Source organism: Callorhinchus milii, unplaced genomic scaffold (assembly GCF_018977255.1).
Source record: "Callorhinchus milii isolate IMCB2004 unplaced genomic scaffold, IMCB_Cmil_1.0 Scaffold2, whole genome shotgun sequence".
In the NCBI taxonomy this organism is placed as follows: Eukaryota; Metazoa; Chordata; class Chondrichthyes; order Chimaeriformes; family Callorhinchidae; genus Callorhinchus; species Callorhinchus milii.
In genome coordinates, this window is record NW_024704743.1 from 104,415,640 (window position 1) to 104,441,960 (window position 26,321).

The 26,321-nt window shown below is 40.6% G+C and overlaps 1 protein-coding gene across 4 annotated transcripts in view; it reads left to right on the plus strand.

The window, feature by feature from the left end:
• The first annotated feature begins 271 nt into the window (after positions 1–271).
• sntg1 (syntrophin, gamma 1) overlaps positions 272–26,321 on the plus strand; it is a 142,387-nt gene continuing 116,337 nt past the window's right edge. For all 4 annotated transcript variants that reach the window (XM_007905899.2, XM_042346846.1, XM_042346845.1 and 1 more), the window contains exon 1: positions 272–385. The gene's annotated coding sequence lies outside the window, so the exon portion shown is untranslated. The remainder of the gene's footprint in view (positions 386–26,321) is intronic.

Sequence of the window (26,321 nt, forward strand, 5' to 3'; positions counted from 1 at the left end):
ATCAAGGTGGACGTTAAACATCCCAGGGTAAAAATTCCATTAAAAGTTACATGCATCAGTTTTGACGATGTTGGCCTTCAACAGGGTTTTCCATTATAGTTGGACTGGGTCAAATTGAGCAAAAAGCATAACAAAAGGTTTACCCATCCATGGCACTCTTTGAAAAGAGAAGGAAGTTTAGGACTTGACCAACATTCCTCTAGATGACTTGGCCATTCAAATTGAATCAAACAGATTACTGCTAAACTATTCTTTCGAAATTACTGACAGGCACATTCTGTTGTGATAGAAACTACACAAAAGCCCACTTTCTGCAACCTATCGACAAAACCAAGAACCCAACCCAAGCTGCCAGAAGCTGGAATAGCAGAAGCATGAGCTAAAGGTAGGAAATAACGGGCTGAGAATGTCACAGTTTATCTCAATTACACTTTGGTTTCTCCTAGAATTAATTGTCTCTGCTTTTCCATCCAGTCAGCTCAAATCATAAATTTCCTTCTAAATGATCAGCCGTTTTTGTGTTTACGCCCCTGAACTGTAAATGTTCTTGACTACCAGTAATACACCAATTTGAAGTGGCACACCTGATCCTTAGAACCATAGATTTTTACAATGGAGAGAAAGACCCATTGTGTCTATGTTAGAATTGTGTCTGTGTCTGTCTCGAATTCAAGATCCTCATCCTCACCTACAAAGCCATTCACGGTCTTGTTCCCTCCTACCTCTCCAACCTACTATCCCCCTACCTACCTGCCCATACCCTCCGTTCCCCTGGCTCCGGTCTGCTCCGCATCCCCCGCCCCAACCGCCCTACCATCAGTGACCGGGCCTTCAGCCTCTCAGCCCCTAGGCTCTGGAACTCCATCCCCCAGTGCCTTCGCCTTGCTTCCTCCCTTTCCTCCTTCAAGGCCGGTCTCAAGACCTTTCTCTTTGACCGTGCCTTCAGCTCTCCTCTCGACTCTCTACCCCCTCCTCGCTCCCTCCCTTCCTTCCCCTCAACCTGACCATTTCCCCCCTGCTCGGGTCCTGACCCAACTGTCCAGCGCCTTGGGACGTGAAAGGTGCTCCCGACGTGAAAGGTGCTCTATAAATGGAATCTTGTTGTTGTTGTTGTTATAGCTCTTTGGAAGAGCAATCCGGACAGTTCCATTTGCTTGAACTTTCCACAACCCTGCATATTGATTTTTAGATTTATAACCTTTTTTAGATATCTATCCAGTATCCTCTTGAAAGCTGATATGGAATCTACCTTACCCATTGCACCCAGTAGGACTTTCTATATTAATAATAATAATAATAATCCTTGCATTTGATATTGCGCTTTTCACGTCTTCTAGACGTCTCAAAGCGCTTCACAGAATATGCTGTAAAGTGAAATGACTGTATATTTGTGAGCGAAACGCGGCAGCCAATTGTGCACAGTAGTGTCCCACAAACAGTCGTGGATTGAAAATGACCAATTTCTTTTTTTTTGTTTTGGAGGGATTATTATTAGGCATTATTATTATTAAAAATATTGTAACAACTCTGTTTTTTCAAAAACAACCTCCTAATATTCCCTTCTTGCTCCTTTGGTAACAAATTAAATTGATATCCTCCAGTCTCTGACTCACTGACCAGTGAAAATAATTTCTCCTTATCTACTCTATCCAAATCCCTCAAAATTTGAAAGCCCTCTCTCAGGTTTCCCTCAACCTTCTCCCCTCCAGTGAAAATAGGCCCAACTCCTCCAATCACTGCTCATAGGACAACACACTCATTCCTGGTACAGTACTAATAAATCTCCTCTGCACCTTCCCTGTTGCCCTGATATTGTCCTAAAGAGGGATGATCAAAACTGGAATCCTTTAACTGTGATCTATCTAATGATATATACAGGTTAAGCATTATCTCTTGTTTTAATATTCTATGCCCCTGAATATAAAATCTCGGATCCCATTAGCCTTCTTCATAGCTTTGTCCACCTGCCTCCCCACCTTTAAAGATTTATGCATGTTAACTTCCTTGGTCTCATTGCTCTTTTTTAATTATTTTCAATATAATGTCATGTAGTAATTTGCCTACAAAATACACAGTCACTACATTTTAAGGTAAATCCTGTGAAATGTTTTGAGATATCCTCCTGATGTGAAAGACGTTATGCCGAATTCATGAATGATTTATTTGTGTGTCTGTCCCTGGTAGAGTGATTCCAGAACAATGGGACATTAACGTAAAATTAAAATTAAGCTGTTCATGAGCAAGATCAAAAATATTTCTTCACTTAAATGGGAGATAGATATTTGTGAAACAAGATAATGGGAATGGTAGTCAAATAAGATTGAAATACATGCAATTATCTAATAAAATAGCAGAACAGGCTTAATGACCGAATGTGCCTGTTTATTCCAAAATGCAGTCATTACACTGTATTCCTTTTATAGCATCAAGCTGCTCTTTAAATGATTGCAGTGTGTTTATGTTTATTAATGTTCTATGTAACCCGTTACAGCTGCTGATTACATTCTAGGGAAAGAAATATGTGTTGTCTATCCTAAAATAGCCTTTCACATCACTGTTTGCTGTACAGGTGTCTTAGCAAACTGGAAAGCAATATTTTTACACTTCCTCCCTATTCAGCATCTTATATACCACTATAATGCCCTCTGGGACATTGCATGAATGCTGAAAAGCACTCATTTATCTAGTCCATCCTGATAGCATATTCCTTTAACCTAAGAGATCAGCCTGGATCCTCCCCTCATATGGCCTGTACATATGACCTGAGGAAGTTTCACTGACAATGAGGCTGTGCTGCATTGTTGTGCTGAGCCAAAGACAGCTGCTGCCTGTTTTCTGGTTTCGGCCTTATTAATGATATATGTAAAGTGTCTCATTACTGGCACAAGCTGAGTGTACAACTTTAAGAAAAATGAGCAGGATGAAGTGCCTCTTCACGTTCACGATCAGGTGGCTAATTGATTGTTGAGTAGAACTCAAACATTTTTTTCTATCAGGATTTGACTGGAAATGATTCATCGTGCTTTATACCAAAAGTCAGTTTGTGCTATCAATCATGTGCTCACCTATGGTCCATATTCGTGTGTTAATTTAATCAATCTCCGAGTGAGTTACCATTTGCACAAAGATACTCTTGCTTGGACTTTAACCGCCAGTCGTAGCATCAGCATTTAAATAACCCTGCCTTTAAATAAATGATTATTTTTTACTTACAGAACGCTATAGGTTTCCCCCTTAATTTGATGGCAGTGCTTAGAAATTGTAGTCTGCTTGGATTGACCATTTGTGTAAGCTTTCTGTTCATTCACTGTATAAAAGTTGCATACTGGGACTTTGCTGGGGATTCACTGCCAGACCCAATGCAGGTCAAGTTTGCGGCATATACGAACCTGTGTCCAAACAGTTCTCCTTTATGCATCTGAGTTTCTGGGGATGCAACAGAAGGGCTTCCACTGGCCCATTTGCTAAATCCAGGATCAAGCAGTTAGGTAGATTTGTGGCAAACATGGGAAATGGCTGTAGGGAAGGAAGACTCTGGCCTACACTGATTTGTTCCTGAATACCTGGAGGTGGAGTAGGCTTCACAGTGGGCATGTCTACTTGCAAGGTGGGTCCACAGTACACCAGGACACTGTTGATGGCAGCCCAACCAGCCTGTCCCATCGGCAGGACATAGAAGGAAAGACCAGTCATTGGGGACAGGGATTCTACCCACTGAGTCTCCGTTAACCCTTTAAGCCTCAATAGGTAGGGTGGTCTTAGCTGGACATGTAGCTTCATGATGATGTATAATCTTCTGATAATTGATTGGCACTGGCTGAAATAAATTCATCTGCAGCAAAATCTGCAGCAAAAGAAAGTTTAAAAGATTCAATACCTTTTTTCACTATGTGGAATGTCAGCATAGCTCAGTTGATGGCACTCTTACCAGAAGTCAGAAGTCAGAAGGTTGTGGATTCTAATAATAATAATCACGCCGGGATGACATCTCATAGCACTTCACAGGATATTACACACTAAAGTGTAATGATTCGTATTAGGTGCAATGTATTGACAAGGACTCATTCTTCATCTATTACAAGAGAGAAAAAAAAGTCACACTAGCACAGTATTTCTTAATCTCAGAAATCACTGATGCCACTGACACATGGACTGAGGAATGAAACTCCATTAACTAGTGATGTAATAAAAAAGTAAGATTGGGTAACATTTTGGCTGTGACTATTCATTTGAATGGCCACATGAGAGGTGCTGATCAACAGCTGTAGATTGTTATCCTTTTTACCAAAGACTGAAACATGGTCGTATTGCTAAGTTCCATTGAAAGACTGAGTTGATTCAAATGGAAGGACTGAAATACATTTAAATGTTTCTACTAGGATTAATTAGGTGAGTCAGATTTGGTGGTTTATAATAATAATAATAATCCTTGCATTTGATATAGCGCTTTTCACGTCAGGAGGACGTCCCAAAGCGCTTCTAATGCAAGGATTATTATTTATGGCGGCTACAGGCAAATAAGCAGCTGAGAGAAAACGAATATTTTGGGACAGAGCCCTGGTCAAAAGTTAAATTTAATTGTGCCAAGTTATAATGCACACATTGAACTGGAGAACCACAGAAATTTATAGAACAGAAGTATTTTCAAAAGTGTGGAAAACATTTTGCCCTAGAAGTGGCTTGCAAATTCAGTCACTATAGTCGACAATAGTTTATGTAAAGTGTTTAGAGATAGTGTTAATGTGATAATACGATGCCTTTTTTTTATCCCTTATTAATCCCTTAAAATAATAATAATTTTGGTCACTCAATCCATGACTGTTTCTGGGACACTGCTGTGCACAATTGGCTGCCGCATTTCTTTCACAAAATATACAGTAAATTCACTTTACAAGATGCTGTGACAAATGCATGGATTATTATTATAATTATATGAATGCAAGTTGTTGTTATTGCTCTTTCTTCCACCAAATGCACACTGATGCCAAACGTACATATAAGATTTCACTCCATGTCTAATCACCATTTTACAAATATCCGTGGTGTTCCTACTATACAAATTTTCAGCATTTTTACAATACGATACAAATTTACATGTATATAGCACTTTTCACATTGGGAGAACGTCCCAATGTGAAAAGGTCCTGATTTGGCACTGGAGCTAAAGGGCTGGAAAGGGGAAAGATGACCAAAAGTGCGGTCAAAGAGGTAAGTCTTGAAATGGACTTTGAAAGAGGTGAGGGAAGGAGTGCATTGGAAGGACTCTGGGATGGAGTTTCAGGGGGTGGGGGCAAATAGGCTGAAAGCCCTAACACTGATGATGGGCAGGTTGGATGAGCCAAGGGAGTAGCCCCCTACTTAGCTGCCTGTACCCTCCGTTCCTCTGGCTCCGGTCTGCTCCACATCCCCTGCCCTAACCGCCCTACCATCAGTGGCTGGGCCTTCAGCCTCTCAGCCCCTAGGCTCTGAAACTCCATCCCCCAGTGCCTTCTCCTCGCTCCCTCCCTTCCCTCCCCTCACCCTGACCATTTCCCCCCTGCTCAGGTCCTGACCCAACTGTCCAGCTCCTTGGGACGTCCTCCTATATAGAGTGAAAGGCGCTCTATAAATTAAATCTTGTTGTTGTTGTTGTTGTAGCCAGGTTCATACAGTTTTATATCAGGAGACCCTTTCACTTCTCAGCAGTTGTGTTGATGTATGTGAATCTTGAGTCCTTCCCTTAATGTAATGGAAGTCACTTCCAAATGGCAATGCACAGCAGTTTGGTAATGAGGATATTGGAGAGATCAGTTTCTTGGCATTAGAGCAAACAATGCCTTAATGTCTTAAATACATTGAGAAAAAGCCAGTAATGTTTATTCAATTATACCTGTCAGAAGATAGTTGACTGTTGAATATCCCCAACAAACTATTTCTGAGTAGGCTGTTAATAAAGCTCCAATTTAAAAAATGATCTGAATTAAGTTATTGTTTGGAGTTGGCTGCAAAATGCGTGTCCAAATGGAAGAGCATGTGAAGGATTCTGGAAATTGCAGGGTGAGGTTGGTGGTATTTCTCGACTAATTTCTTAATTAAGAAATCTGAGTGGAGGATCCTTCCATAAATTAGAGGAATGTCACACATCACATATCTACTTGAGGGGAGATTTGCTTTGAAATCAATTGAGTTGGAATGGCTGTCACTCGACATAGCATCATAGACTTCTGAATTGCTTAATTTGGAAATCTGTTAAAAAATAGCACAGAATTTCCCACTCCAAACACTTGGATTCACAGTAGAGCCAATATGCCAATTCAATTAGTAAACTGCACAATAAGGATAGATTTATATCAACATTTTCTTGTATTAAAAAGGTAAGATTGAATGATATTAATGGATTAAACGAAGATCCTGCCTACCTGTTCAGGTGGACGTGAAAGATCCCATGGCACTACTTGAAAAGAGAAGGTAGTCCTGGCCAACAATCCCCCAAATAAAATTGGTCATTCACTTCAAGGCTGTATGTAGGACCTTGCTGCACATAAATTGGCTGCCATATTTGCCAACATAATACAAATAGCCACTGCACCTTACAGTAAATCCATTTAAGCACTTGGAGACATCCTCTCAATATAAAAGGTGCTATATCAAATGTAAAGATGTTCCTTTAGTTGGGAAGTAATGTACCTTGTTCTGTTCCTTTAGTTTCATTCATCCATCTATTTTTAATTTCCCAGTGCATCTTGAACAGTTATTCAATCTCAGTTAATGGTGAATGTTTCTTGTAATGTATTTTCTTATCTTGTATGCTTGCTTTTCTACTGTTGTTGAAAGAGTGCAGAACAGACATTCAATGTAATACCATTATGCTATTAAAGGACATCAATATCTCAAGAAACATTATATTCTGTTGGAAGATCTCAAGGAATATTAGTTATATGAGGTGTAGTATGCATGATTATTATTTGCACAGTGAATTACACAAATCAATTGGTTTTATAAGCATATAAAACAGTTTAGCATGCACTATCCTTCTCAAAGCAATGTTGACTTGTGGCAAAGAGGTTTCTATTTGTAGCTTGCTATGAAATTTCATAAGCATCTCTGGTGTAAATGTGGCCTCAGGCTATTCTTCCAGGTCTCATGTTTCTGTCAAGGAATGTCATTTACTTCAGGCTATGCAGGATCTAGGATTAGTAGTATTCAGGCATCACTAAAGTGGAAGAGACAAATGGATTACTTTCAAAGATTTGTACAGGAATTTCAAATCATTAAGTGAAATATGGGATTTTCAGAATAAATATGGGATTTTCAGAATAAATATGAGATTTCTCACATTGCTTTTATTATGAAAAAAAATTCACCATCATGTGTCTTGCTCATGAAACATATAAGGGTGGTGGGTGGGTGGGGGGGTGGAGGAAAAATCGTTAATTTAGCTTTCTTCTGCCAATATGTCACCGCACACTACCTGTGCATGATTGGGTGTTTATGAAGCCTTCCAGGAGTTGCTCAATCAGATTCGTCGGCTGTAGCTCAAAGAACTTCACCTCCCAGGATATTTTCCTCTTATAGCATCAACTGATAAAAGCGATGAATGACTTCTTGTTTGGTCTACGGAAAGAGAGCAGGAATGTTGCGGCAGGTATGAGGCAGTGCAAAGTGTGGCTGGTGTTATCTGGATGCTAAATTGAGTGGGCTGTGTTCCACCTGTGGCTATAGCCCTGTACTGAACACAATACATTCTCACTTTGGGACCATTTGGTTGCCCTCAAAACACACACAGTCACCCCACTTTATGGTATATCTTGCAAAGCACTTTGAGACAGCTCCCAACTTGAAAGGCACTCCACAAATGTAAAATTGTTGTTTTAAATCCTCTGGTGGTGAAAGCAGATCATTTTAGAACAGTGATGAAAAGAGAGCACTTACAGATGACAAGTACATGAAGATGATGAAGACTTATGGATTCGCATTAGGAAAAAAAATGAAGGTAATTCCAGTAATACTCCTCTGAAGGTCAAGTGAATACAAGCAGTGGCTGTTGAACATTAGGCCATACAGACTAGAAATTTGCAGGTTCAAATCCTATCTGTGCTGAGTTAGTTTATCCCAGATAGAACAACAATTAGATTGCTTGAATTATTTTTAATGCTTCTCATATAGTGAATGGAAAATCAGATAGGGCTCTTCATTCTAGATTGTAATCTAGAGACCGCTACTAATAGGTGCATGTGTCTAGACATCTGAAAAGAGACGGGATCAAGCTTAGTTGAGATGCCCCTACTCCTGTGGTCAAACAGCACATTGACATCAATGACAAAGCTCTTTGGAGAAGGTACTGTAAAATACCGGCTACCCTAAGAATCATATCCCAGGAGAAGGAAAAAGTAGTTGCATGGCTTCAAGAAGGGAGAGAGAAAACTGGAGGAGAAAAATTGACAGACAACCAAGCTCAAAAATTAAGAACTGTTTAGCCCATATACAGGACAGACAAAAATGTGTCAGAGTGAGTGAATGAGCCAATAATCCAGTATCATAGGAGAGTAAGAATTACTGAAAAATGCAGAAATGGAGATTTCAGTTCCAAGATCCTGGGAAAACTTCTTCGTTGAAAATGGAAATGGTGATGCTTGATGTAATTCTTATAAAAGAGCATAATAATAGAAGAATAGATGGAATAAGAGAATAAGTTATTTTCCTCGTGTAGCTTGTTCCAAATTGAATAAATAGCACCCAACTCAATTGGTTATATTCAACCCTTTTATGCCGTGGCTTTTATAATTGATCTGATGCAAACTGGAATTGAATGGATGTTAAAAATGCACATTAAATTTGGTGTGTTGCCCTTGGTCACTGTCTGATGTATATTTATGGGTGGCTGGAGAAATCATGGTGCTGTTGGAAGGAAAAAGATACACACCTTTACACAAAAGAGAAAAGTGGGGCATAACAATTCTGAATCTCTGCTTTCTGCCTTCAAATCTTGCACTCGTTACTTCATATATATTATAAATTTAAATTAAAGTAGTTTTTCTCAACAAATAGTAGTTGACTTGTTGGAATCAAATCAATCCTCAGTAATTTGGTTCTTGAGTCAGGCAGGTCTACAGTACTCCAGATCATTGTTGACAGACCAGCAAGCCTGTCTTTAATCGCAAAGATAGGAGGTCAGACTGGGATTCTTCTGATGGGTTCATGCTGGAGATGCAATGGGAAGCTTGCCAGCCAGTCATTCAACTGTAAGCCATAGAGTTTCAGCTGGTGAAACTCCAGTTGTACCCCCTGCAGTACTCTGGGGTTCCCAAGCCTTAGCTCTTGTCAATGTGCCCAGCAGGATGAAAGTGTGCATTCCATTCCAGACAAGGAAAATTTCCATGTGAAGGTGGCATGCATATATAGAACTCAATCAGTCTGGTTTGGTTACTAGTAAGCATGGTGATTTCTTTTGACCTGACTGATCAAAAAAAACAGCAGCAGGACCTGTTATTTAAATTTTTTGGAAATGTTGTGTAATCCCACACACGCACACACTTGAGAAAACAATATGACTCCAGTTTGTCTGATAAATGAAATCTCAAGCTGGAAATATACAAAAGTTATAGGTTTGAAGTGGAATGGGGGATAGAGCAGAACAGTGGATTGAGGAGAGACGGTGCAGATACAATGGACTGGATTGCCACATCTACACAGAATTTCTATGATTCTATGAAGGAGTGTCACATGCCTCACTTCGGAAAACATTCTGAACAGCCCTGGGGAGAATTGGAAGACCAGAGGAGACGAGAAGCAAAATGGTTTAAAAAAAACTGCAAGCAAATTAAAACGCCTTAAGTCCTTCCAAAGCAATTTCATGTAGCCTGACTAACCAAACCTGAGCAATTCAATGGCAGTTATGTGGAAAGGGTGATGAAAACTGGTGGTGAAAAGTAAATTAAGCTCAGATTCCATCTCAGCTTTATGGGTCGTAAATGGTAAAATTAAACTGATTGTAAGAGCATAATTGGAATAACAACCCAATGGGTAATAAAGACATAACATTAATCTGGAAGCAAACTTCATTTTAACCAAAAGAATAATTAACTATTTATTGATACAGTAATAACAAAACATGAACAGAGGCTTAATTATCCATTGAGAAATCTTGGTTGAAAGTGTTTGCTGGGAATAATGATTTAAAGGAGAATATGAAATAATAAACCTATAAAGAAATAATAATGAAAATCTTTTTTGCCTCTCATGGGAAGAAAAATAGTGTTTCATAACAGATGGAATTATTATTAAATTTGTTTTGAACCACCTCACTTTTCAACCTATTATATATTACAAGTTTTTATTTTGTCTTGATTTATGCAACAGCAAGGATTATTTACTAAATATGATGCTTGTGCTGTGCAGTGAATTACTGTTCTCTTCACTGAGATTGGCTAACTGTTGTATGCTTATAAATAGTGCAATGAAATGCTATATTTCTAATTTAAATTTGTATTTGTAACGTGATTTTACTCATAGTCTAATTTATTTCATGCTGTGAGTGCACATTGAGGTCTAAATAGATATTTCAAATGGGATTCCATAATCCTGCGGCACCAACTAGCAGAAGCTAATTCCGGAACAAATCTGAAATCTGCTTTCAGAGCAGTGTTCCCGTAAATTAGCGTGAAGCATGCCGAGGGGGAAACCAAAAGCAATCTAGTTAGTTGACTTATCGCTCACCATGTCAAAATAGTATGAGTTAGCAATAAGCAAGGAAAACAGGATCCTGGACTACATTGCTAAATCAGTTAAATTCAAATCCCAGACATCAATATTCATCTTATGTAGTGGGCTGGTCAGACCACACTTAGATTACATCATATAGTTCAGGTCATCGTGACACAAGGGCCCAGGACCTAGAGGCTGTGCGAAGGCAGGCAACACGGGCGATCTCCAATTATCCAGAGGCGTGAGCTATAAGTAACAATTAGACAAGCTAGGCCTCTTCAGTCTTGAGAGAAAATAACTCAGAGGACCTTTGTGTTTAACATTTCAGATAGGATTGAAAAAGTAAATCCAGATCCATACTTTTGGATGAACCAACACAGTAGAACAAGAGGACAAAGGTTTAGATTTGCAAAGAGCAATTCCACGACAGATACCAGGAAGGTTTTTTTTTACCCAGAAGGTAATTAATGATTAGAACAAGTTGCCAAGTAAGAATGGTTGAGGTCAGGACCATGGACTCATTTTAAAGAAAGATTGACGATGTGTTGGACAGATGGTAAAGTGGGCATTCTGGAAAGATGAAATCAGATAGACTGAAGGACCTTCTTCATCACAAACTGAACTTGTGTGATATACTTTCAGTTACCAAAAGGAAACCCAATTTGGATTTCTCAATTGAGGAATCCTGTTTAAAGTAGCTTGGTTTTTGATTTCAATGTATTGAAAAGCATGATCAATTTAGTGACTATAGCACTGCCGGTCAATACCATAGTTATATGATGTCAAAGGAAAGAAACTATCAAGATACCAAAGTATTTACTGACAGGTTCTTTAATAATAGATAAATTAATTTTAACGTGTTATTCGTATCAGTCTTCGAAAAAGACAAGAAAAGAAGATCCTGGTTCTAAGGATAGTAGATTGATTGACTTACCATGAGCGAATTTAGATGATAAAGGGACACTAGACAAAATAAATACTTTTAAATTAATATCGAAAAGGCTATAGGTTATTTTTCTGCAATGTTCACTCCGAGAAGAATTTGGTATTTCAGAAAAGTTCACCATAATATTAAATAAATTGATTGAACTGTGTGCAGTGACAAAGAGCAATAACATGCTTAAACTGGATTATTGGTTCGCAAGATAATAACAATAATAATCCTTGCATTTGATATAACACTTTATTACAGTGCTGAGAACTGACAAAGCAAATCACAGGATTTATTGTAAAGTGCATTAACTATGTATTTCTAGATAAATGCAGCAGCCAATTAGTGCGTGCACAGCAATGTCCTATAAACAGCCATAAAATAATAATCATCCTTGCATTTGATATAGCACCTTATCATCTCATCGAGATGTCTCAAGGCACTTCACAGAATATACTGTAAAGTGAATAGACTATATTTTGTGGGCAAAACACAGCAGACAATTGAGCACAGAAGTGTCCCACAAACATTCATGGATTGATGCCATGAGCGATGATCAATTATATCTGGGGATTGTTGGCCAAGACACTCCAAATAACTTAAACTTAAAATAACTCACTTAACATTTGCCACTACGCTTAAATTACAGAGAATCTGGGTTAAACTTTTCTAAATATCTGTAATTTACATAGGATGATACTCAGAGATATAGTGGAATCCCATTATATTGGGTAGATTAGAATCATGAAAAAAGTTGCATGCAACCGGACTTTCTTTTAATAATATTGCTATTTTTATTACTTTATTATTAAAAAAATGAACTATAAATAAATTAATACATTAGAATTGTGAAAAGATTTAATTCTTTGTTAGGTGTTACGTAATATGAAGAGTGCTTTATAAATGCAAATTGCTGTCATTGTTGCTCTGTAATAATTTCCAGACATAGGCATATTCCTATGAATATGCTTAAATCATGATTTAATGTATATGTCTTGGCTTTAATGCATGTTTCTTGACATCAAAATATTTTTGAGCACAGTACAGATACTCGAACTTTCAAATCATAATGTGCTGCTTATTGGCTTTCATATATTTGTTTAAGTAGACAAAAAGAGTTTGTGGCCTCCCCACAGCTCTATCTCTATGACCTGGAAATTTGCTGCCTGGTCTACTCCCTGCACTCAGCAAACACCAGCCTACTTCATGTCTCCTGCCTGATCTGCCTCACCATCCATGGGCGAGCTTTCAGTAATTCTATTCCTGCTCTCTGGAACTCCATCCTGGAGTCCCTCCCCGGAACCTCCTCTATCGCAACCTTCAAACCACATCATAATAATATAATAATCCTTGCATTTGATATAGCGCCTTATCATGTCTTTGATACGTCTCAAAGCGCTTAACAGAATAGACTGTAAATTGAATTGACTGTATATTTTGTGGGTAAAATGTGGCAGCCAATTGTGTACAGTGGTATCCCACAAATAGTAATGAAATGAGTGACAAATTTTTTTTTTTTTTGAAGGAATTATTACCCCCAGAAAAGCGACTGCCAATCGACTAATAACTAGGTTCCTACTTACTGTTAGGTAAACAGAAGAGGGTGGGTTAAGGAAACTTGCCCAGCATTTTGCCCTGCCGGGAATCAAACCTAAGTCTTTTGCTTGCGAGGTGAGTGCTCTAACCACTGAGCCACAGGACCTCTCATAAGACCCATCACTTAAATTCTGCATTCGGCCAACCCCCCACCACCACCACCAACTTCCCAGTTCCCCAGATGAGTTCCCAGTTATATGTGTGAAGTGTTTTGAGACATCCTCTCGATGTGAAAGGCACTATATAAATGTAAATTGTTGTTGTTATTGTTTGAACTTAACCGAGTCAGAGCAGAGAGAATTTGGCTTTGAAAGTCATGCAATTGCAAAACAAATTCAAAACTGCAAACATGAGCTGCTCCTTGAGTCTTGCAGAGATGCCAGAGAAAATGAATTCAACTTCCAGCATATCACTGGGGATTAAACTTGTCTACATATTCCCAGCAATCAGCTGCAGACCCTCGCCTCAGATCAGGAAACCAGCCAATATTGCTAAAGAAAATAATGTGTGTACTGTTTCCAATTCAATATCTCCACTAGACAGCTAGAGAAAAAGAAATCTACAGTCCCCATAGCAGAGATTTGAATCCTCATTGGAACAACACGGAAAGATTATCTAAAAAAGTAGGATACATATTTTTCTTATTAAATTATAATACCAATCACTGTCATTTTGGCTCTCCTACAGCTATTTATTCATTATTACAGCAGGGAATTAATGAGAGCAGGGATACCGACAACGGCAGGCCATAAACAGAGAAGGGCATTCAGTCTCTGAATATCAGTACACAATTCAAATTAAATATAATACAGGTACGAGTGAGTAAAGTTAAATGGATCCAATTTGAATTATTTAAAGTATGAACTTCAGCTCATAGCTATTGTATTCCCTGTTTATTGTGAAGCCTTGTACCTTTTTTAAGATCCGTTGACAACCTGTTAAAAAATCAACAGATTTACAGTGACATTCTAGAGTAGGAGTGGAGTCCTGTAGCTCAGTGGTTAGAGCATCGCTTTGCAAGTGAGAGACCTGAGTTCAAATCCATTCAGGGCAAAACCTTGGGCAAGTTTCCTTACTCCACACGCCTAATAATAATCCCTCCAAAACCAAAAACAATAATAAATTGGTCATTTTCAATCTACGACTGTTTGTGGGACATTGCTGTGCGCAATTGGCTGCCGCGTTCGCTCACAAATATACAGTCAATTCACTTTACAGTGTGTTCTGTGAAGTGCTTTGGGACGTCCTCCCGACGTGAAAAGCGCTATATTAAATGTAAGGATTATTATTATTATTATAGGAGAACCCGGTGATTCAAGAGGAACAAACAAATAGACTGATGTGGCCAATGTTTCTTTTACTGCTTTATTTTTTATTCTATGAAACTGGTGAATCATCTTTACTAACTATGTTGTCATTTTCCATGTCTGCACTAATTCAGCCTTACAATATTTACATTGACTCTTAAATATTTAATCCTTTATTTTAAGTAGTATGGGGTGGGGGTGTGTGGAGGATATTTGTGATATTCTTTGTATTCTTTAGATTAGTGTCTATGATAATTTAAGGAATACCACAAACTATAATAAGAACATAAGAAATGAAAAAAGACGAAGGTCCATCTAGTTTGCCTTCCACATTCCTGGTGGTTGCATGCACATATGTCCCAAACTACCTTTGTATTATATCCCATAATGTTATTTCCTGAAAGAAAACTATCTAATCTGTGTTTGAAAGAATCAACACTTCCTGCTTCAACCGTCTCCCTAGGGAGCCGGTTCCACAGGTTCACTATTCGCTCACTGAAATAGTGGTTGCATAGATTCATTCCAAATTTACCCCCTTCAATCGCAGGCGGTGTCCGCTGGTTTTACTATGCTGGACAAGTTGAAACAATCCTGTCATGATCTTTACTGTCTTGTCCCTTTAGAATCTTAAAGACAGCAATCATGTTGTCTCTCAATCTTCTCTTCTCCAGCATGAACATGCCCAATTTACTTAGTCGCTCCTCATAGTTCAGTTCTTCCTCAATCATTTTGTTTTCCCTCCTCTGTATCTTCTCAATTTTCCAATATCCTTTTTGAACTGCAGTGACCAGAATCGTACACACAGTACTTTAAGTCTCACCAACGATGTGTGCAGTGGGAGGATTACCCCACTATTTCGGCTCGCTATTGATCTTTTGATCCCAACATCCGGTTTGCTTTACTCGCTGCCGCAGAGCATTGTTGTGAGAGCTTCAATTTATTGTCAATCAGGACCCCAGGTCCCTTTCATTTCCATACATATTATTTTCCTTCCGTTCAAATAATAGTCCTTAATAATCCTTACATTTGAAGGAAATAATAATCAAATAATAATATCAAATAATAATATTAAATGTTGTGTTTACATCTTTCAGTAATGTGAACGTGCCCAGTACTTCGTTCCTCCAGCCTTCTCCAATACATTCTTATTCAGCCAATCCTCATTCAGGTCCTCCATTTTGTATGTACCTCGAGTATCCAACAGTCCCCACCTTGAGGGTAAAGAACAAAATGTTTCGAACCCTCACAATGCTACTCAAGGGGAATGGCAACATAAGAATTGGACAGGCTGTAACTAAAATAATGTATTTGAGCCTGCCATTTAACAGCCCGCAACTTACCCCAGGTTATAAGTACTACAATGGTAACAAAAATCTGAACGAATATAAAAAGATATGATACAAATCGAGCAGCGGGATGTTCACCAACATTATATACTGTCTCCCACCAACTATGATCGCCCAGATGAGCAATGGCTTCAATCAATTTCTCGATTAGCTTGTGTCAAATGGATGAGATGGATTTGGGGTGTGTGTGATCGACTGAGTATATTTCGGAGAGTAATGGATAAAGGAGGAATGTAATGTCGAAAAGGAATGATGGTATTCTGAGCCGCTCCCATTATATTGGTATTGTTGTATTCCAAATTCTCTACGTTGTGCTCCTGGATAGGATGCAGAATAATACCGCTGATAGAGACGGTTTGCTGGGGTGTGAAGCAGAAGGTGGTAGGAAGTGACAGACAGACAATGTTGGTAGTGTTTACTGGCATGTGTTTCTGAATGGTAGTAACACAAAACTCTCCCCAACCTCGGTAAGCCACATTCGTCCCCTGACATCTGGAGGTAAGTTGTATGGGGCACCATGGGTCTGAGTCTCCCATGGTGAACCCGCAAGCTGTAATTTCAGATGGGAATGTACTACCGGAGCACAACCATACCCCCTTCACCTTGTTACAACCCGACATATCGATTGTATGCCATGATTCTGTGCCTCTATCAAACAGTAAAATAGGAGGATTCCGGTGTGCTCCTTGAGCACCCCATCTTCCATTGTGCCGATAGATTTGACTCGGTATAATCGGAAAGGAGGGGTGATAGGAATCTGGGGTACGATGAGCAGTATGGGAAGGATCTTGATTCTTCCAAAATCAGATCTTTTGGACGTTGAGTGGATCAGGTATGCCTTAGTAAGCTCCCTTGTCTTACGGATGTTGGGCACGAATCCCTCGGGTAACATTGACCAAATTTGATCATGCGAAATGGCAGCCGGCAAACAGCCTGACTCAATGTTATTGAGTTGCTGTCAATAGTGATTGAGCAGGTTTGCTCCCAGCATCCCACATGCAATAGCTTTTGGGATGGCTTGGGACTTGAACTGCTCATTATTCTCGTTGATTAACTCATTTACTGAACCATTGATTTGGTGTAACGCTCGGGAGATGTCTAAGATCGAATCCAGAGCCATGAGATTCTCTTGAATGAGTTTCTCTGTATTCTCCCCTTTTAGGGATAGAATGGTTTTTATCTGGGTTCGTAACATGATCGTTTCAATTTCAACCGATTCCTGGCTGCTGTTGCTCCAGCAGCCCCGATCGATTTGGCTAGTTCCCTCTTATGCCTCGGTGCGGTGAGGGACCCTGAATGGTCTCCTAGTGTGACCCCTTTGTTGCGCTGGAAAAAAGTCTCAGAACATGGTTTCCTGTTGGGTATGGTAGAAGGATTGATACTTAGTGTCGCACACATCAGCTGGTAGGTTAAGTTAAAATGCAACATAATCGGCACATGCTCGTTTTGTACATCAGTAAACATTGTTTCAAACAGTTGTTCGACCACTAAACCATTACTAGACCCCACAGTAACAACTGGGTACTTAGCCTCCCCCATTTCACGCGGTATTACCTTTACTAGGACAGTGGAGCTAGGCCCTTAATGGTATGTGCCTTCAGGATCGAATTGCTGAACAATTATAATACCCTTGGTGTCTGTGAAATACATATGGAAAAATCAGATCCCGCTGCAAGGTAGTGTTAGTAACCCGACGTGGTCCGAGCATCTGAGCACCCCACATTCCAATGGGGGCATCTTGCAGGGTGGTAGGGTTAGTTTTGTGAAAAATGATCATCTCTGGGTCCGGAGATGAGTAGGATTCAATTATGCAAGTCAGTGTCAGGGATCGTCCCAACGATATTTCAATAGTTCGGTAGGTATGGGAAGCGACATCCTAGAATGGGGCACCCTTCTTTTGCACAGATCTTCATCTTTCTGCCCTGAACGGGGCTGAGGCTTGCATGGGGACTGCTCCGTATGGATCCCTGTTTGGTGATATGTCTGCAGCCATACAGACTCCTATTCTTAACAGGAGGCAGACCCAGTTTATCATCTTTTCCGGTCCTATTTGCTTCTGTAAGAACAAGTTAGTATGTGTTTAGTTATCAGTTTTGCAATCTTTCAGTTGGTTAATATGGTGCCATTTAGCTATCTTTTTACCCTTTTTATCTGTATACTGAATAAGGTATACCGATGGACTTGCTCTGTCAATTATCGGGAATGGACCCTTCCATTTTAGTGTAAAGGGATGCTCCTTTTTCCCATAGTCAAGTACCTTTACTGTTTGCCCGATTGGGTACTCTCGTATTTTGACCCTTTTATCAAACTACTTCTTCATTTGTTCCTTCGCCCTTCCACTGTTGTGGGCTACAAACTGATTTGTCATTTGGGCACATTGAAACATTTTCCTTACCCAAGTTTCAGTTACCGCACCCTGTAGGCTAGTATTGCCTTCCAGAGTGGCTCCCGGGGCTAAAGGTATAAGCAGATGGCCTGGTAACCTCATCATCCTACCTGTCATTGCCTGATAGCGTGCTATCTGGGTGGTCGAATGGGGAGTAGACCTCAGAGCCATTAAGCATAATAGCAACATCTGTGCCCATTGTGCGGGGTGGTCTGCACAATACTTTCTCAATAGAGTCTTGAGAGTGCGGTTGCCTCATTCGATCATCCTGGATGACTGTGGGTGGAAGGCAATGTGGAGTTGGTGTTTGATCCCCATTAACTGTGTTATGGCCTTGAAAACTTGTCCCGTGAAATGTGTTCCCTTATCACTGTCCAAAACCTCAAGCACTCCCCATCTGCAGACCACCTCGCACAATAAGATACGGGCTGCAGTTGCTGCAGATGTGGCGCATGTGGGGAAGGCTTCGATCCATTTAGTGAATTTATCTATTATCACAAGGACATATTTGAAGTTGTGGGCAGATGGAGGGAGAGGGCCAATAAAGTCAACTTGGATGTGGGTCCATGGACCATAGGGGGATGGCGCGGGGCAGAGAAACACGGGGTTCGCGGGTGGACCCGGGTTGTGTTGTAGACATACGATACACCGACGGCTCCGTTCAGTAATATCGGTGTCGATGGAGGGCCATCAAGCTGCAGTGAGAATTTTTGCAATAGTGGTGTTAGCTTCAGTGTGTCCTGCAGTGGGATGATCGTGGAAAAGCTGAAAGAAGTCTTCAGAAAGGTCAGGGGGAATGCACGCCACTTGCTGTTCTTCAGAACTACCATTATGTACTACAGTGGGGTCACATTAGGGTGCGTAACCAGACGAGTGGTGTGTGCCCATGGGGATGGTTGAGATAAGGGTTGGTTCTGGAGATGCCATTGTATAATTGTGTTGTATGGATAACAGAGGTAGCTTGTAGGGCGGACAGGTCGGCAGAGGTAGCATCGGAGACTACGTTGCAAGCTGCAGAGGTGTCAGCCTATACGGGTGCCTCTGATGCGGCACGCTTGGCGGCACTGTTGGCAAGCTTGTGGCCGTGATGGTAGGGGTCGGTGGAAGAGTGGGCTTTCACTTTTCCCCCATGCAGTGGAGTCTGCCAATCACACAATACCTGCCACACGGAGAAAAGGAGCACTCGATGGGTAAGGGGTCACCTATCAGCGGAGCAAAACTCTCGGGAGGCATACAAGGGTAAGAGGTGTTTGAGAAATGCGTCCTTATAAACTGCTGAAGTTTCAACTTATTCTCGATCTGGGTTCGCCTCTTGTGACATGATATACATCTGCACTAAGCGCTCATGAAAGGCCTCAGGGGTCTCATCTTTCTTCTGTACCGCATTACCGTATTCGCGGGATGCATCCCAGGTAGTTCCCATCCCTAGCGCTCTTTGCACAATAACTAGAAAGTCGTCGGAATCAACTATATGGTCAAAAGAAGTGCCAGGGATCTTTGTTTTCAAGCTGGTACAAAGGGCGGTAATTAATACCATTTTAATGTCCTCGTCTTCTAATTCGTGATGGCATGCGATTAGTAATTTAACTCTATGGACCAAATCTAACGGACAAGTGCGCTCTGTAATCCATCCCAACTCCTTAGCTAATACAGTGCTCTCGTCGGATGACAAACATTTACTCTTGTAATGCACCCCAGGTGCCTGACCTTTAGCCCTGGCGCTACGTGCTGCTCGAGTTAGGGAGATGATGTTAGCCTGTGCTTCTGGATAGTCCTGGGGCCCATCTTCTGTATAAGGTAGTTCTGCTGGGGGCCATTGGGTGTTTATATCGTTCCCCGTGACTGCACAAACTACCGCCTGTTTATTCCGCAATTTAATTTGGAGGTTGATTATCTCCGCCTGGCACTGATGGTGATCTGCTGTTTGAGATTCAACCTTATTAAAATGTTCCCGTAGTGCCCCCCGAGCATCTTCTAGTGCGTTATTCATTCGGTCAATTTCTGCCCACGCTTGTTCCAATAGTTCTTGCCTTTCCTTATGCTTTTTCTTATCAGCGATTGCAATGTTAACTGTTCCTAATTGACCATTTACCAAACACCCCAAGTTGCAGACTTTTTCCTCAAGTTGTTGGATTTGTCTACCGTTCTCATCTCTTTTCTGTTACAATTCCACCTTTCTGTTGGTAGATTCTTGTTGGAGCACGACATTTTCAGTTCTGACCTTTTTTAATTCATCTTTCAATTTTTCCGTAACCTGAGCCCTTACCCAGAATATATGTTTGATAAATGTACTACACTTGTGCACTCCTGTTTTCAGTTTCCTTTGCATAATCTTTTCCTCTAGCCAATCTGTTTGAAGTATGTCTGCCTCGATGTCGGGATTAGATCTAAACACGGCAGCATCTTGCCCAGCCTTCGAGCAGATTTTCCGCTTATATTTGTCAAACCATTGTTTAAACCCGTCCCTGAGTTTCTGTTCCTTTTCCTTTTTTTTTAACTCTTACCTGATACCCGCGCCAGGCTTCGTGACCACATCACTCCCACCCTCGCCCGCCTCCACTGGCTTCCCATCCCCCAGAGGATCGAATTCAAGATCCTCATCCTCACCTACCAGGCCATTCACGGCCTTGCTCTCTCCTACCTCTCCGACCTACTATTCCCCTACTTACCTGCCCGTACCCTCCGTTCCTCTGGCTCCGGTCTGCTCCACATCCCCTGACCCAACCGCCCTATCATCGGTGGCCGGGCCTTCAGCCTCTCAGCCCCTAGGCTCTGGAACTCTATTCCCCAGTGCCTTCGCCTCGCTTCCTCCCTTTCCTCCTTCAAGGCCGGTTTCAAGATCTTTCTCTGTGACTGTGCCTTCAGCTCCCCTCTCGACTCTCTATCCCCTCCTTGCCCCCTCCCTTCCCTCCCCTCACCCTGACCATTTCCCCCCTCCTCGCTCCCTCCCTTCCCTCCCCTCACCCTGACCATTTCCCCCCAACTGTCCAGCGCTTTGGGACGTCCTCCCGACGTGAAAGGCGCTCTATAAATGGAATCTTGTTGTTGTTGTTGTTGTTGTTATTGATACCCCTGTTTACAGCTCCCAATCCTTTCAACTCTATTCCTAAGGTCCCTTCAGGATGAACTATTTTACACGTGGTATGGCTATAAGTATCTTTTTAAACTCTTACCCGATACCCCCGTTTACGGCTCACAATCCTTTCACCTCTATTCCTAAAGTCCCTTCTAGATGAGCTATTTTGTACACGTGGTATGGCTGTAAGTATCTCAGACGGTATTCCTTTGTATATGTCTGTCGTTAGCTCACCATTTTATTTCATGTACAACATTCACCATTTATTGGGTCCCTTTGTGGTCGCCAATTTGTTGGGATATACTGATCCCGAGAGTTCAAATGATGACCCAACAATCCTCAAAGAGGTATGGTGTTTATTGATACAAGAATTAAAGAAAGATAGACAAGACAAAAACAATTAAAACATATTACCCCAATTCTAGTAGCTGCTGCGGACGATTCTCAAGTTGTTAGAAGCTCGAGTCTGGGCACTTCCCTCCTGTTCAGCTCTTCTTGGTTCCAACCCTCTTACACTCACAAGACGCCAGTTATACTCTTCCTACCTTGACCCCTGAATAGATAACATTTCTCCAGACCTCAGCAACCCCTTTGTCCTGTCCCAGGTGATCAGTTGCCAACAGGACAAAGGTTACTACTAATCTTGTTAGTTTCTGGTTCTAACCTGATCGGGTTATGTTATATACACAACGTTTCCGTCACCACATTGTTGGAGGCTTTTAACATGCAATACCTGCCCTTTCACCTCCTCCCATACCACTGCCCCAGGCTCCAAACACAGTTTTCAAGTGAGACAGTGATTTACGTGTACTACCACCAATGTAGTTTACTGCTTTCCCTGCTCACGATATGTTCTCTTCTGTATTGGGGAGACGAAACGCAGATTGGGTGACCGATTTGCCGAACACCTCCATTCTGTCCGCAAGCACAACCCTGAGCTTCCAGTTTCTTGCCACTTCAACTCTCCCTCCCACTCGCACTCTGACCTCTCCATCCACCGTCTCCTACACAGTTCCAATGAGTCACAGAACAAACTCGAGGAGCAGCATCTCGAGTGTGAATATTGGTATCAAAATCCCAAATGTGATCTCTGGTGATCAGAGGCTGGGGCGGGGCACTCGTGACTGAGATACATGCAAATTCGCCATTTGCTTCATGGCCTTTTGTGAAACATGTTATTACTGTGTGCAAATTGGCTGCTCGTTCACCTACAAATACACAGTGAGATTTCACAGTAAAAATCTCCCAAATCAACCTATCTGCTCCCTCCGTTCAGCAGGCTCCGGCCTACTCTATGTCTCCCAACCAACCCACCTTACCATCGAGGGCCAGGCTTTCAGCCTCTTTGTCCCCACCCTTTGGAACTCCATCCGACAATCCCTTTGCCTTGCTTGCTCCTTGCCTCCTTCAAGGCATGACTCAAGACCCTCCTCTTCGACCATACCTTCAGCCGCCCTCCTACCTCTCTGCCCTCCCTCACCCCAAACCTGCCCACCCCCACGCTTGGGTCCTGATCCCTGACTGTTCAGCACTTTGGGACATCCTCCTGATGTGAAAGGTGTTTTACAAATGTAATGTTGTTGTAAAAACTTGTGAAATGCTTTGAGATGTCTCAACGATGTGATAATTTGTTGTATCAAATGCAAGGATTACTATTATTTAATTAGAGAACATATTTGCATTCCTTGTCCTAATTAAGATAAGGAACTGGTTAAAGAACACTCTTCCAGCCCCTCCGCCAAAACAACAACAACTTACATTTATATAGCGCTCCCATGTCTCGGAGTGCTTTATCAGTGGATCGGTTGAGCCCAATGTGGGCATTACATAAATACAAGCTGTTGTCCAATAGTGTTGCCATTCTTGTTCCAATTGCAGATACCAGCAATTTAGTGCTGCTTCATTGAATACTCATGCGATGTGGTTTGATTCAATTGGTATCCTGTGAAGCATCACTGAAGCAGAAAGGCTCTAATGGTGAGAGGTTTAACCTACCACCATTACAGAAGAATCAAATATCAGATGAGAAGCTTTATCTAGGATTATGTCAGCAGCATGAGAGGTTCTTGAGCTGTTTGTATATGCAGCACTCATACATTTTCAGTGTACACATGCAGACATGCACTTGCAGGCACGCACATGAGCACACAACATACTCAGATATACACAGTGTACGCATGCGCATACACACAGTGTCCACACGCACACATACAGATACACACAATGTATACACATGGTGCACACACACAAATATACACTCATACAGATACATACAGTACACACATACCGATACACCCAATGTGTGTGCACACACGTACACACAGAGCATGTGTGCACAGACAGAGATATACACAAACATGCAAATCCACGCAGTGCATGTCAATGCTACTGCAAAATGTAGTGACTGTGTGCTTTATGGGGGGAATCCAGACCCCAAATTATCCACAGCAATGTCCCACAAACAGCCTTGACGTAAACAACAACATTTATTGGAAGATTTTTGGCCAGGATAACAGGAGAAACTCCCTTCTCTTTTTGAATAATGTCATGCAATATTTAACATCCACTTGAACAAACATAAACACACAGTGCGTACACACACACATACAATGTCTCGTCTGAAGGTCGGAATTACATGATTTTTTTTGCCTCAACATTGTTTCATGCTGTTTATAAATTGTTTCATGTAACTTCTCCCAAAGAAGTTCATTGGAAAACTCCTTTGCTCATTATTTGGCTGCACGTCTAATTACCCTGTACAAGATTTGTGTGTTGTTACTAATCACTACAGTAATAAAGTACAACAAATTAAAAATATATTTTTATTCCCTTAAACAAACAATGATGTGTTTTGTTTTGCATACTTTCTATAGGGAATATCTAATGTAAAACAGGGTAATTAATCCCTTCAAAAAAAGATTATATTAAAAAAAGGTCACTCAATCTGCGACTGTTTATGGGACATTGTTGTGCGCAATTGGCTGCTGAGTTTTATCCACAAAATATACAGTCAATTAACTTCATAGTATATTCTGTGAAGTGCTTTGAGATGTCTCGAAGACATGATAAGGTGCTATGTCAAATGCAAGGATTATTATTTTTATTATTAAATTGGCAAATACAAATATGCTTTGCAATAGAATCCCAAACACTAAACATTTTAAACAAAAACAGAAGTCGCTGGGAACACTCAGCAGGTCAGGCAGCATCTATGGAGAAAGGAAAGTGAGTCAACGTTTCAGGACACATTGACATTCAGGATTCCAGCATCTGCAGTATTTTGCAGTTTGTCTAAACATTTAAAAGTCAATCACCATCAGAAAGAGAAAACTAGATTAGTTTCAGACATAAACTGCCATGTAAATAAAATCTGGTTAAATTGTAAAGTGCACATGTTTAGTTAGAATTGAAACATGTATTTCATGACAGGTTAGCAAGAGAGTTGTAAGTCAACATTAGCAGGAGTTGTACAGCTTGAATCAAGTATATTCCGGTATTTTTTTTGAAGAGGACAATTTAAAAGATGAAAGATACCTTTATGTAACTGACAACTACACATCGATTATTGAACATTCAGTAGCTTGTTTAAGTGCTCTGAGACACTACCCTGCATGGAGTGCGCTTTGTAAGGTCAGGTTGTTGTTGTTGGTTTACCAAATGACCTTTAGAGGGATCTAATTTCCTTCACTGTTAGAATTTTTATTGACCCCTAGGAATTCTGCTCCAGAATTAGATCCCATCCGAGTAAAGTTTCTGCGAGGTGGAGTGATGTACAAATACAAGTATTTATTATATTCTGTGAAGCGCTTGGGGCCATCCTTCCAACATGAAAGCTCCTATACCCCATGCAAGGATTATTATTATTATTTGTATACATCTGTTTACTGAAAGGAATCCTCATTTTACGACTTTGTAAGGAATTCCGTTAAAACATACCACAAGTTGTTTATAGATGTAAATCTATATTTTTTAATTTATTTTGTCCTCTGTTGACGCATTTGCTAAAAATCAATGTGTGGGTGAAACTGAGCCTCAGAAGGTCCCAGATTTAATCCCTGTTCTGTGCTGAAACTATCTCCTTTCAGCGTTGTGAACTAATGAGTTAAATCAGTATTATGTGCATCGGTGCATCTCAGCCTTAAAATAAAGCAGAGCATCAAGCAGGTGTGACCTACAAATATGACTTTGCTCAATTCTTGAAGGTTTTTTTTAAGTTTTGGACCCTAGATTTGGGCCTTTCAATATCGCTTTACATAATAAGTACTCAAAGGAATCAGGAGCACCTGAATGAATGTTCCTGGAATTCAAAATAGCGGCTTTAAATGCGAATTTAAGATAGTGGCTCATAATTTGTTCAATCCGGTTTGAGCACTCCAATTTTTCAGAAGCTGTAGTTATTTTACCATATTTCACCTTTATCCTTAAATTGTGACTCCATTGCTTTTAAATATGCATTAGTACACCCTAGAGCAGGATTGAGTTATACTTAATATTGCTCAGTTATGAACATCTATGAATGGAAATGGATCATAATTCCCATGGAGTAATTTCAGATTACCATCAAATAGATGGTGTGGCAAGTTTTGAAGAGTATTTAGCATAGTGTGTTTGGATCCAGGGAAGAATGAGCTCAAGAAGAATGACCATGTTGATAAACTATAGGACAGGAAAGATTGCAACAGAGAGAAAGATAGCTTCCACTATAATTGTGCATATATCTTTCTCATATCTCTTCTCTAAAAGCAATTCTTCTCTAAAAACATCACACATTGTATCAAGGTGAGAGGCTTCTACCATTGAAATTAACAGGATGCACTTAGTGAAAGAGTGGCACAGTATTCCAAAACAAGGTGATACATGTGGAGCTGGCCATTTCCCTTAAAAATAATAATCCTTGCATTTGATATAGCGCTTTTCATGTCTCAAAGATGCAATAAATCGCTATATCAAATGCAAGGATGATTATTATTATCATTTTATAATAAATAATAAATAA